The 12,720-nt window shown below is 37.1% G+C and overlaps 1 protein-coding gene across 4 annotated transcripts in view; it reads right to left on the reverse strand.

Annotated features, from left to right (window-relative positions):
• Positions 1–12,720, reverse strand: part of CNKSR2 (connector enhancer of kinase suppressor of Ras 2) — a 271,503-nt gene that overhangs the window by 67,968 nt on the left and 190,815 nt on the right. The window lies entirely within an intron of this gene.

Raw genomic sequence — 12,720 nt, forward strand, 5'->3', positions numbered from 1 at the left:
GACATTACCACTCTTTTGTGCCTTTATTTCTCTTATTCCACTTGGTTTCCACGGAACATCTTTATACCCATTCCCTGGAGCTATACTTCCTGCATCATACTTGCCTAGCTAAACAACCATCCATTAAACCCACCTATCAGTCTGTTCCATGCTAAGGACCAGAAGAGCATAATGTCTTAACAGAGAAACCCACAACTGGCTTAGCTTTCAATTAATGACTATAAATCACTGGTTCCAGTCAGTCTACTAAACTAGATTGTTCACTAGTCTAAATAAGGTTAAATTCATATGACTAGCTAATTAGGATAGAGAGAACAGTGTACTCAATTTTAATTCACAGATAATCCCTCAAAATGAATTTTAGGTAACAGATTCTTCTTTTTAGTAAAAAAAAGGTATATCTGTAAGGAACAATTGGATTTTGTCTACATAAAATCTGCTGGCTTTGGGTTTATACAGTAAATTCATATTATGTGACATACTTTATTTAATATCTTTGCTTATAAAATAACATTCTTTGTTGTTTAATTGCTAAGTCATGTTCAACTCTTTTGTGACCCCATAGACTGTAATCATTTTCACAATTTGTATATGGTTTACATAATTCTTAGGAATATAATATTATGGATGGATATTAGTCCTAAAGATAAGGATCAGATAATTTGCTGACATTCAGTGTAACCCAGAAATAATCAACCGATATGTATGTGGGATGTGTGTGTGTATAAATCAGTTGCAGGATCCATGGCTATAGAAATTCATAATCAATTTTAGAGAGAAAGCATAAAAGATAAAACCCATCATGCTATGCTAATTTTCTTGAGTGCACTTTGCTTCAGAATAATAACTCAAATAATAACTCAGGCTAGTATGCTTAAGTATAGTTAATTTACATATAGTTATTTTCCCTAAATTGTTTGGCTGTAAAATTACTGATTAGGTTTTCTTCATTTCATAAGTAGTCATTATAATTTAACAGCTCATTATTTTTAAAAATGACAAAGATGGGGGTGGTTTGTTTTTTAGGAAGCTACATGGATAACAGACAGCTTTAAAGAACTCAGTTATATAATGTACTTCCTATGCTTTTTGCACATTACTTCTTAGAACCTGAAGGTCTAGTTTAAAATCTACACAAAACATATGTTACGCTCTCTAGGTTTTCTTTTTCAACAAGATTATCTTTTCTTTCCCTACAGAAATATATTCTCATACCTATCATGAGTGCAGAGTATAATCAGCATACACATTGTTGGAACCTAAGAACTCCGAGGCACACAATACAGATTTATCCATCATTCAAAGAAGCAAAGCTTTAGCTATCTTTTAAAAACATTGTAAATACTACAATGAAATTCCCTTAAAAGAGACTTCATTGTTTTTCCATGTGACGTGATACTTTCTAAAATGAAAGAGTTAATTGAACTATATGCTTTTGAAAGTAATGGGAAAAAACAATGAAAACTACAGTTAAGGAAATAGGTCCCTTGTGTAGAAAAGAGTTAATACAGCAGGCCTGAGGCTGCTATCTTAGGAGGGCCTGCTTGCAAGGCTGGCCCTCCGCTGACATCTGGGAACTTGGCTGGTAAAATAATTCTCGGTACTGACATGCAGCTTCCCTAAGCGATAAGACTACTTTGCCCACCTGGGGACTAAACAGTTGCTTTAATTTCAGGAAAGGAAAAGTAGTTGCCAGGCAGAGGATGCCCATGTAACCAACTCAATAAAGTCTTTGGGTATTGAGTCTTTAATGGGCTCCCCTGGGCAGAGACACCACACACATGTGACTGCATTTTTGCTGCTAAGTGAAGTGTACTCTGCATGATCTATCATGAGGAGAGAGCACAGGAAGCCTGCAGGTGGATTTCTTCAGATTCCATGGTCTTTTTTTTTCCATACCAATCTGGCTGGATACCCTTGCTGCATCACTGTAATAAAGTTTTAGCTGTGGATAGAACACAGCGTCTTCTGAGGCCTAGTCAATCACTGGACATGTGTGTGATTTGGGATCTTGAAATAGACTCATTTTCAAAAGATTACTTAAAAACTTATATCAGAAACTGTCCAATATTCACACACATAAATAAGCTCCTGAAAGTGAAGGTTTCCTCATGTTATCAGCAGGTATGTTTAATACCCTGAAGTACAAATTTACAATCCTGTGTAGTCTTTCTTAGTAAAAAAGATGGAATTATTCATTCTGACAGGTATTTGATATCACATTCCCAGTTTCTGACAATATCATGAAATATTTAATAAAAGAAGGACATTAAGAACAGACACATGACTACAATGGATAACACTGCAAATCATATATAAGTGTTATGACCAATGCAGAAAAACAAGGGGCTTGGAATCTTTGCTTTCATGATAAATGTTTTTCTCACAGTAGAGAAAATTTGTAATATACTTTATTTCTGTATTTTTCTTAATAGTTTCAGATCACCCTTCTTCCAGGTTCATGTTTAATATTTATGTTTGAAAATATAAAAGCCTTTCACCCTTAAATATTAGTTAGATGGGTATAGAATTCTGAGTTGAAAATAATTTTCCCTCTGCAATCTGAATATATCACTTTATTTTTTTTTAGCATCACTGCCCTTAAAACATCTGTAGCTACTCTCATTCATTATAATTTGTCTTTAGTCTCTCCATAAGTTTTAAAATATTTTCCTCTTTATCCCTGATATTCTGCAATTGCTCTTTGATGTGTCTAGGTTACAAGTGATAATAATGAACCCCATTTCAAATTCATTGTATTGTAATTAAAGACGTTATTTCTTCAATTCTGAAAATTCTTAGGCATTATCTCTTCAAATGGCCTTGTTTACTACTCTCTCTTTTTTGTCTCTAGATGTATGTTGGTATCTCTCAATATATCATGTATCTTTAATATTGCTATCCTTTCATATTTCCTCAATGCTTTTTAGGTGAATTTACTGTTTTCCAATTCTCTAATTCTCTGATTTTACACACCTGTATAGAGTTTATTTTACCTATAGAGTGCTTATTTCACTAACTATATTTTACATATCCAGGATGACTAGTTGGTGGTAGCACTTCAGAACGTCCAGTGTCCTTAATCATCCTGTTATTACCTCAAATTTTAAGGGCTTTTTGGACTTCCCCAAATTTCCATCTATTAAGGCAAGAATCACCTTTAACAAGTCATTGCTCTGGACAATGGCTGTATCTTTCTTCAACCTTCTTATACTCATGGGTGAGGAAGCTCTGTTTGCCCTCCCAGATGGTTTCACCCCATGAGTCAATCTTCAGTTTCCTGACATGGCTGGGGTCCATTTGTTCTCTCATACCCATTAGAGTAGACATCCAGTCATCTCTAGCCCTTTCTGGACTCAGAGCCTAACAGGTATATGGCTTTAGTTCCCATTTATTGTTGTGCAATTTTGTTCTTTCTTCTAGTCCCTGGAGACTAGATATCATTTTTGACCATGACTGTATCTTTTTATGTTTGGGGTAGGGGTGTGTGAGAATTTAAAGTCTGAGCTCATAATGCTTACTGACCACCAAAAATAGATTCCTTCTGTAAACATTTATGAAGGTCCATTCTCTTAAAAAATATTTTTATCTTATTTCCTGAATCATCATTCAATAAAGTGTTCCTAACACTATCACTTGCACTTTATGTTTATTGTGCTGACCATTTGGGCGAAAGTTCTTTGAACTTTCTCCCTAAGAGTGTTTACAAACTCTGATCTTCAGCAACTTATGAATTTATATAATCAATGGGGACTTCTTAACTGAGCTACAGGCTGCCTAACTCAACAGATTCAATGTGTTTAAAACTGAGCTTCTCATACCCACCACCCATCAACCAATTCTGCTCCTCTTCTAGTCTACTATACCTTAGTAAATGGCAATTCCATTTCTCTCCACAATGGTGCAAAACCTGAATATTAGAGTCAATGTTAACTCTTTCCTTTCTCTTACAGCCCAAAACCAACCCACCAGTAAGTTATATCAGCTCTGTTTAAATATGTTTAAAATAAGACTTTCTTACCATCTCTATTACTATCACCTTGGTTGAAGCCACCATCATCCCTCACCTGGATTACTGAAATCTCATTGTTCTCCCTTCCTCTATCCTCTCCTCTTCTGTTTTTAACATAAGAGGCAGAGTGATCCTGTTAAAATATGATTTGATCATGAAAACTCTCCAATGGCTTCTCACCTCACTTTGAATAAATACTCAGATTCTTCCACTGACCCTGAAGGCCCTGCATGACCTGGGCCCTGTTCCCTTTCCTGCCCCTTATTAACTCTGCTCCAGCCACACTCGCTGTTTCTGGATTGTGTGGAATAGAGTCCCACCCTGCTGTTCCCTCTGTCTGAAATGTTTGTTCAGATATTGAAAGTAGCTCTTTTACCCCCTTCCTGGTTGCCCATTTCTGTTCCACACTAGCCTTAAAAGAATCTAATTAAAAGAATGAGACCATTAAGCAATTGAAACTAACTCCTGATTATGCTCTTCTGAATGCACACCATGCCTTCTCTAAACTGTTTATTTTTTTTTCCTAGATAAAAAGAGGAAAGAATGAAGAATTAAACAGTTAAAAAGTGACTAGCTCTCTACTCTCAACAGCCGTCTTAGCAATCCTGAGGCAGATCATGCAGGCAAGAGAACATCTGAAGAGTCAGCCAGTCTGCATGCGATGGAGAATGATGCAGAACCCAACTTCCTCCCTCAATGATTCACTAAGATTCTCGATCCCCATTTTAAGTTCAGTTCAGTCTCTCAGTTGTGTCCGACTCTGTGACCCCATGGACTGCAGCACGCCAGGCATCCCTGTACATCACCAACTTTCAGAGTTTACTCAAACTCATGTCCATTGAGTTGGTGATGCCATCCAACCATCTCATCCTCTGTTGTCCCCTTCTCCTCCTGTCTTCAATCTTTCCCAGCATCAGGGTCTTTTCAAATGACTCAGTTTTTCGCATCAGGTGGCCAAAGGATTGGAGTTTCAGCTTCAGCATCAGTCCTTCCAATGAATGTTCACGACTGATTTCCTTTAGGATGGATTGGTCGGATCTTCTTGCTGTCCACGGGACTCTCAAGAGCCTTCTCTAACACCACAGTTCAAAAGCATCAATTCTTCAGCACTCAGCTTTCTTTATAGTCCAACTCTCACATCCATACATGACTACTGGAAAAACCAAAGCCTTGACTAGACGGACCTTTGTTGGCAAAGTAATGTCTATGCTTTTTGATATGCTGTCTAGGTTGGTCATTAACTTTTCTTCCAAGGAACAAGCATCTTTTAATTTCATGGCTGCAGTCACCATCTGCAGTGATTTTGGAGCTCAAGAAAATAAAGTCTGTCACTGTTTCCATTGTCTCCCCATCTATTTGCCATGAAGTGATGGGACCAGATGCCATGATCTTAGCTTTCTGAATGTTGATTTTACCATCCCCATTTTATGCCCCTTTAAAAACTGTCATGGCTGAGCAGAATCTTCAGAGTTGGTGTCTGGACACATGTCCACATTCTCCTCAGATTGCTTTCTTTTCTGATTAAAGCACCTTTCCTTTCTACTGACGCTTGCCTCTCGAATTACTGGCTTATGAGCAGCAAGCAGCCAAACCTGGGTTTGGTAACAATACTGTTTTGGCTTACTCCCTTACCTACTTTAGATCATTCTTCCCAGGCTTCCCTACAGAAATGGTTTTCATCATTGCCCTCAACACTTCCTGTTTTCCTCCCCTGCTTTATTTATCTCCTTAGAACTTAGCATTACCAAAAGTACTTATATTTCTTGTTTATTAACTCAGACTTCCCTCCAAATATAAGCTACATGAAAGAAAAATTCTATTTTATGCATTGTTTTATCCTTTGACTAAAACAGGGATTATTTAGTACTTCCTGTCAGAGGAAGTACTAAATAAATATTGATTCAGTGCATAAAAGTTGAACAGACCACCAGCAAAGAACACAGGATGTAGTCTTAACTAATTGATTGCTTTTTAACCTGAAGTCCTTCAGCAGGAAATAAGTAAGCCAGGTGTCTTTTCTCCAGTAATCCACGTACAGCATATTACTGAAAGTTCTGTTCTTTAGTAGACTGCTCCTTTTGTTAAATAAAGTTTTTTTTTTAATCCAATCTTTTTTAACATTACTGGAAATGAGATCTGTCTTAATGCACTTAGTTTGAATTAAATTTGAATTCAAGATGTGGCCGGCAAAAGTGCCTTAATGTGTCAAAAGATATTTATGCATACAATTATATGATGAATTATGAATGGCTGTGTTGAAATCACAATTCAACCCATAAAAATAGAATGTGCTAAAATAAAAGGCCATTATGAAAGCATTGTTGATCCTCTTCTTAACCATGGCGATGCATGCAACAGTATTCTATTTGGCTATAAAAGATCGCTTTTTCAGACATTTGCCTGAAAAGACCATTTGTCTTTCATTTTGTCCACAGATGTTCTGTTCAAACATTCTCCCCATTCTCCCCTATTCTAGATGAGGAAATGTGGGGGAGGGTAATTTGGGTCATTCTTATCCTAAAACTTTCAGAAGCACTTATTTTAATTGTGGAAGAAAATGACAGTTTCTGTGTTACATTTTGAAAGCTCAGCTACTATTAAATTCTTCTCAAGTTGCAAATTGCCACACTTATGGAAAAATTTGCAATCAAAATACTCTCTTGTTGCAATGTAGCAACTTCCTCTTACTGTAATTTTCTGCAAAGTTCCAAGATTTCTCCAGTCAAACCAAAAGCTTATTTCTTATGCATAAGGTGCTTAGCAATTTGAAACTCTTGGGACAAATGATAACTATCTCCACATATTTAATCTTTTTTAATAAACAGAAGGCTTTGAGATTTAAATATTTCACAGAGGAACGTATTTTCCCTTACTTTCTCATTATTGTGTGTCAGCGGAAAAAGTCTAAATATGAGTAAGTGTGATAAGACGGTAATGAGAGTAAATATTATCTTAAGAAATCTTCAATTTACATGAAATAACAGCATAGAATTGAACAAGCTTGTTGCCCATTCTGGTACAGGAGAGAAACTCTGTGCTGAACGGGGTGGGGACAGGATACTGCATGCACACTGGTTCTCTGAAGACAGTGGGGTGAGTTTGCTCTGGATTCTGTCAATAAAGTTAACCTGACTTTATATTGACTGAAAATGGCCCTACATATACTTACAAATAAGTTTGCTTTAAACAATAATAAGCATGCTAATAAATTATGAGTCAAATAAGAACAAAAAAGGCAGTGACTGGGGGAATTTAGAGAAGGTTAAATTCATTAGGAAGGGCAGAGTCAATGTTTCATCAAAAGAATACCATGCACATCAGATTCAGAAGGAAGTAGGTAAGTGAAACTTACACAAGATTTTATAAGGCGATTTCCCTTTTCCTATCGAGTAGTAAGTGGTAAGATGGGAAGCAGAGCAAAAAGTAATAACTGGTTAGGAAGAGTAACAAAAGTCACCACCCTTGGGAAACAGGAACTGTCATTCTTGGATCTAAATAATTATCATTTACTGAGAGCTCATGTGTGAGGCTGAGCGACTGAACTGACTGAATGACACGTGTGAGGCACAGCATTAGGGACCTTGTATCAGTTATCAACCTTAATGTTTACAATACATTTGCTCAGTGGTGATCATTAATGCCATTTCAAAGAGGAGAAAACTGAGGGTAGATAACTTACTCAGGAGCACACAGGTAGTGAGTGGCAGAGTCAAAATTCAAACCCAGGTCTACCTATTCACAAACCCGTTCTAACCACTCCATGCAATATTGCCTCTCAGGCAAGTATTGTGTAGTCATGGTAACCATTTTAGAGAAAAGAACTGCTTTCTGCATCTGACACAAAGATATCCATTTATGAAAACCTCCCATAACATGTGATATAAGCGCATTGTTATGTGGAAAGGTTCTGTAAAACAGAAAGATACTAGGATTATACTTTTATATTCATGGAGATAACTTAAACAGATAACATCTTATGTGCTTAGTTGCTCAGTTGTGTCTGACTCTTTGCGATTCAATGGACTGTAGCCTGCCAGGCTCCTCTGTCCATGGGATTCTCCAGGCAAGAATACTAGAGTGGGTTGCCATGCCCTTCTCCAGGGGATCTGCCCAACCCAGGGATAGAACCCAGGTCTCTCGCACTGCAGGTGGATTCTTTATTGTCTGAGCCACCAGAGAAGCCCATCTCTAAATTTACCAATCTTACCAGTCTAAGACTTTACTGGTCTTAGCAATCTTACCAATCTAACATCCTACCAATCTCTAATTCTCATGCTTTTGTCAATTTTCCTTGAGTTAGCAAGTTATACTGCTCTGTGGGATTAAAAAAAAAGATTTGCAGCTGTTTGGGGGAGGTAACCATTAATCATATTTTCATGAGAGGAAGGCTCATGCTAATATTTTAATTTTGCAAATGAGATAGAAAATAAGGTACAGAAAGGTAATAAGGCTCAGCCAAGTTAGACAAGGATGAGACTGCATTCATATTTTATTCCAAACCTATTATTAGTGTTAATTCCAAACCTAGTAACAGTGTTAATTGAACTCAATGCAATTAAAAAACCCTATGTCAATACTGATGAGGGAATCAGTGATCCAAATAAGGCAAGCCTGCCTCTCCACTAAATTCTTTACACAGGAGAAATCTCTTGGAGCTGATTCATTGTGTTATGCAATTTTTCACTTGATACATTGCTGATTATTATGCCTTAAAATTACTTGGTTCAATTTCTCAAAGTATGGTTTTTAACTACTGTATTAGTTTCTACAAAGGCAGAAACCATCTGCTTAGCTTGCCACTCTACTCAACTCCTAACACTGGACCTGACATATAATCTTCTATTGAAAGCATAAGCACATGAAGCAAACACTACCTGTGTGTGTGGAAAGTGAGGGTATGAATTATGACATCTCATATGCAATCTGTCAGCACATCCAGTCCTCTCTCCCCTCAAAACATACCCAGAGTCCAAGGCCGTCTCACTTCTTCCAATTAGCACCCGAGGCTAAGCCCCTATCATCTTTCACCTGAATTGACTAAATCCTAGTCAATTGACTAGATTGTCTTGTTTTCATGCTTCCACACTACACGCAGCCCCTGCAGCCTATTCTCAACACACCAGCTGGAGTGATACACTTTGAAGGGTGCTGTCTCAGCAAGAATGGAATGCACAGCACCAGGAGAACAATACCATGGTAGCGATCAAGAGACCTGACTTCTAGTTCTCCATATTCCAGTTCTATGGCTGATAAGTCACTGAAAGTAATCTTGACCTCAATTTCTTCATCGGCAAGATCAGAGAGCTGGACCAGATGCTTTTAGGATATCTTACAAGCACTAACTGTACATGATTCTGACTTACAAATGAAGGGAGAAAATGGCTAGTTACCAATGTACATCCAATTATTGATGTTTCAGGAATTAATTACATATACCTGTAATCAGTGTTAATCTTAACACAATGCTAGATTACTCACTAAAAGGTACTTGGTTTATGCTTAAGTTGCACCATGTATAAAAATCATTTATTTCTAGCCATATTAGATATAGCTATTGTGGGGTGTTTGATTAATGTGTACAACATGGGACAGAGGCAGAAACTTCGAATAGGTGAAAAGAACTAGGACAGTGCCTGCTCCTGAATCTTCTGTTTGACAAACTGTCGACATTTATGTACCAGAGAAATTAGGATAGGCTTGCCCATATTTTGTGACAAAGAAATGCTTATGATCAGAAAAAATTGAGAGAACCGGATTTGCCTTCGGAAGGCTATTCAATGACATAAAAATAAACCATCTGCAAAAGAAGAGAGAGAGAAAAATAATACAAACAAATCACCTCTAATGAAGAATGTACAAAAAGTTAAGACTCTCAAATAAAGTAAATGTATATGGCATATTTTGTCAGCAATTTTATGACTGAATCATAAATACTGGAAACATTTCTGGTTATTGACTTACTGAAAGTGCAAGTCACTCAGTCATGTCCGACTCTTTGTGACCCTGTGGACTATATAGTCCATGGAATTCTCCAGGCCAGAATATTGGAGTGGGTAGCCTTTCCCTTTGCCAGGGGTTCTTCCCAACCCAGGGACTGAACCTAGATCTCCTGCGTTGCAGACAGATTCTTTACCAGCTGAGCCACAAGAATCTGAAACTAAATGGTTTAAGGTTACCTTTATTTTTAGATTTGTTGCTCTGATAAATTGTACATATTTTCTCACCATGGGATGCTTGCCATGTCAGTGTAATTTGTTCCAAGAATTCTAGCTTTTGTCTAAATACCTTTACGGATATGAGGATGTTTATACCAGGCTATTATTCTGAGATTTTTGCTTAGAGAATAGACAAGCTCTCCCAGACACTCACTCAAAATGTTTCTATATCTGTTAGTTTAGTTGCAGTCTTCTTGATCCAGAGATTGTTTTTCCTTACCAGAAAATCTCTCAAAGGTAATACTGGATAAAAATAAAAGTTAAGTTTAGAAAGTTTCAAAAGTTTCTATACACAATTTATTTTATAGTAAAATAACAGAGATAAATCACACTCTGCCTTCTCTTCTATACAAAACCACCTACTAGTTCATGATTTTAAGACTGAAAAAGTAAAACTGGTTTTATCTAACAGAAAAGAAAAAAGAACTCAATGGGGACATTTTAAAAAAATTATATTTGCAACAGGAATCAAATCATCATTATGCTGTCAATTTAGATGGCATTTTCCATAGTCCTCTTTCCAGTGCTATGCTCATTTTGTAAATGAGAAAACTAAGTAAGAGAAAGAAAGCAATTTATGCAAGCTCAGATATGAAAAATTAGATTTCTGGAGGGCCTGATGTTTGCTGCCACTTTCCCAGAACTCGTTGCCTCAAATGCACCAAGATTAGGGTTTGGCTTGTTCTCAGTCCACTGCTGAGGACATTTGGTAGTATGGTTAGAGGAAGGACGCTAAGAATATATGTGCACTATCCAAGTGCCATACACTGTATCAGACACTTTATATGTTTTTCCTAAATATTGGAAATATTACAGGGAGTCAAAGTCCTTATCCAATTATAAAATATATATGAGAGAGACACAAAGGAAAAATATAACACCCTCAAAAATATTTTACTAGCAAAGAAGTGAATTTCATATGCTTGTTTCTTACACCAGCCATCTGATAAAAATGGAGGACATAATGGAAAATGCAATTAAGTGAAAAAGATTCAACAATTGACTAAAATAACATGGTGGAGGGACATAGCTTTCTGGTACTCTTCCTGAAACAGATTATGCAAAGAAATTCTTTAAAGACTTGCCTTATGTGTTTTATTAAGTAGAAACCTCTTTAAGTAAGTAAATCAGGCATTTTATCCTAATTATTACTTATAGCAGTCACTGTTTTGATTGAAGACAGATGAAAAACAATTTGAAGTTATAGTTTCCTATATGCTCTGGGAAATTAAATAAGTAGGCTGTGGGGAAGATACCTCCATAGAGGTAGGTTACACCTTGCATCCATTCCAAATTTATGGTCGTCTAGAATTTTTCACTTTACAACTGATCCTCACACACACTGTCACTAGAATTTTCAAAGCAGGTTTTACCTGGTATGTACCTATGGTAACAACAGAAAAGGAAAACTCAATGTGGTGGTTATCAACAAACTGAGAAGAGCTATGTCAACTGAGCAAAGTTGGAACTGTGTATCTCAGAATACCTCTTCCTGTATGGTGTTAGTTAGGGTCGATCAATGTAAATCTGTGAGAGTTTTGGGGAATAAAGTGAGGCAGCAGCCTTGCTCTGGAGGTCAGTGTAGGGTGCCAGTCACTACCTCGGTGCACACATATGCCACTCCTGTTGGTATGGGTCAGTAGCCAGGCCAGTAACTCCTTCAGGTCCTCTAAATCCTGGACCAGGAGCCTGTAAATCTCCATGGCAGAGGGCATCAGCCTCATTGATGAAGTTGGAGACAGGCTTCCAGTTTGTGTTGATGAATTCTACTTCACCTTGCTCTCCCTGGCTTTACATTCAGATTTTCTTCATGACCACTGGCTCTGCTGAGGTGTCTTCACCTCAGCTCCTCGACTGAGTAAGATCTAGTCTTTTATTCCATGCCACTTCGTGCTTCTGCCTTCCTGACTGAACCCTAACTGATACATTCATTAAAATGCCCAATGAAAACAGATGGTCTGGTCCTAGAAGTCTTTCTGATTTGTTCATCAGGAAGCAATCCCCTTCCATGTAAATGAACCCATTTCCTTTCTGTATGGTGTTAAGAATAGTCACTATCTGCCCAGCACAGTGGAATAAACTTTATATACAGTATATGATTTACTTCTGTAATAGCTAAGCAAATTAAGTATTATTAGCCTCTCTATTCTGATGAGAAAATGAGGTTCAGAAATGTCTAAGTTCAAACAGCTCATGTTCTATTAAATAGAGCATTATTCTTAGCCATCTGAATCTTAAAAAGGCAATTCTTGTCTTTAATGTTGGGCCCTTTTACTTGGAACTGGTTACATACAAGAACCATTGTCTCTGAGGCCACTTTGAATTTACGATAATAAAAGAAAACACAAGAAGGTAACTTATTCTCCTATTTGAGATTTCAGGGAAGTTTGCATCTAGTTAATCTAAAAATTATTTGCATATAAAGAATAGGAATTGAAATATGGATCCATTTCTCAACACTGCAGATTGTTTTAGGTTCAAGCCTATTAGGAT

Source organism: Dama dama, chromosome X, assembly GCF_033118175.1.
Source record: "Dama dama isolate Ldn47 chromosome X, ASM3311817v1, whole genome shotgun sequence".
NCBI classification, from domain to species: Eukaryota; Metazoa; Chordata; class Mammalia; order Artiodactyla; family Cervidae; genus Dama; species Dama dama.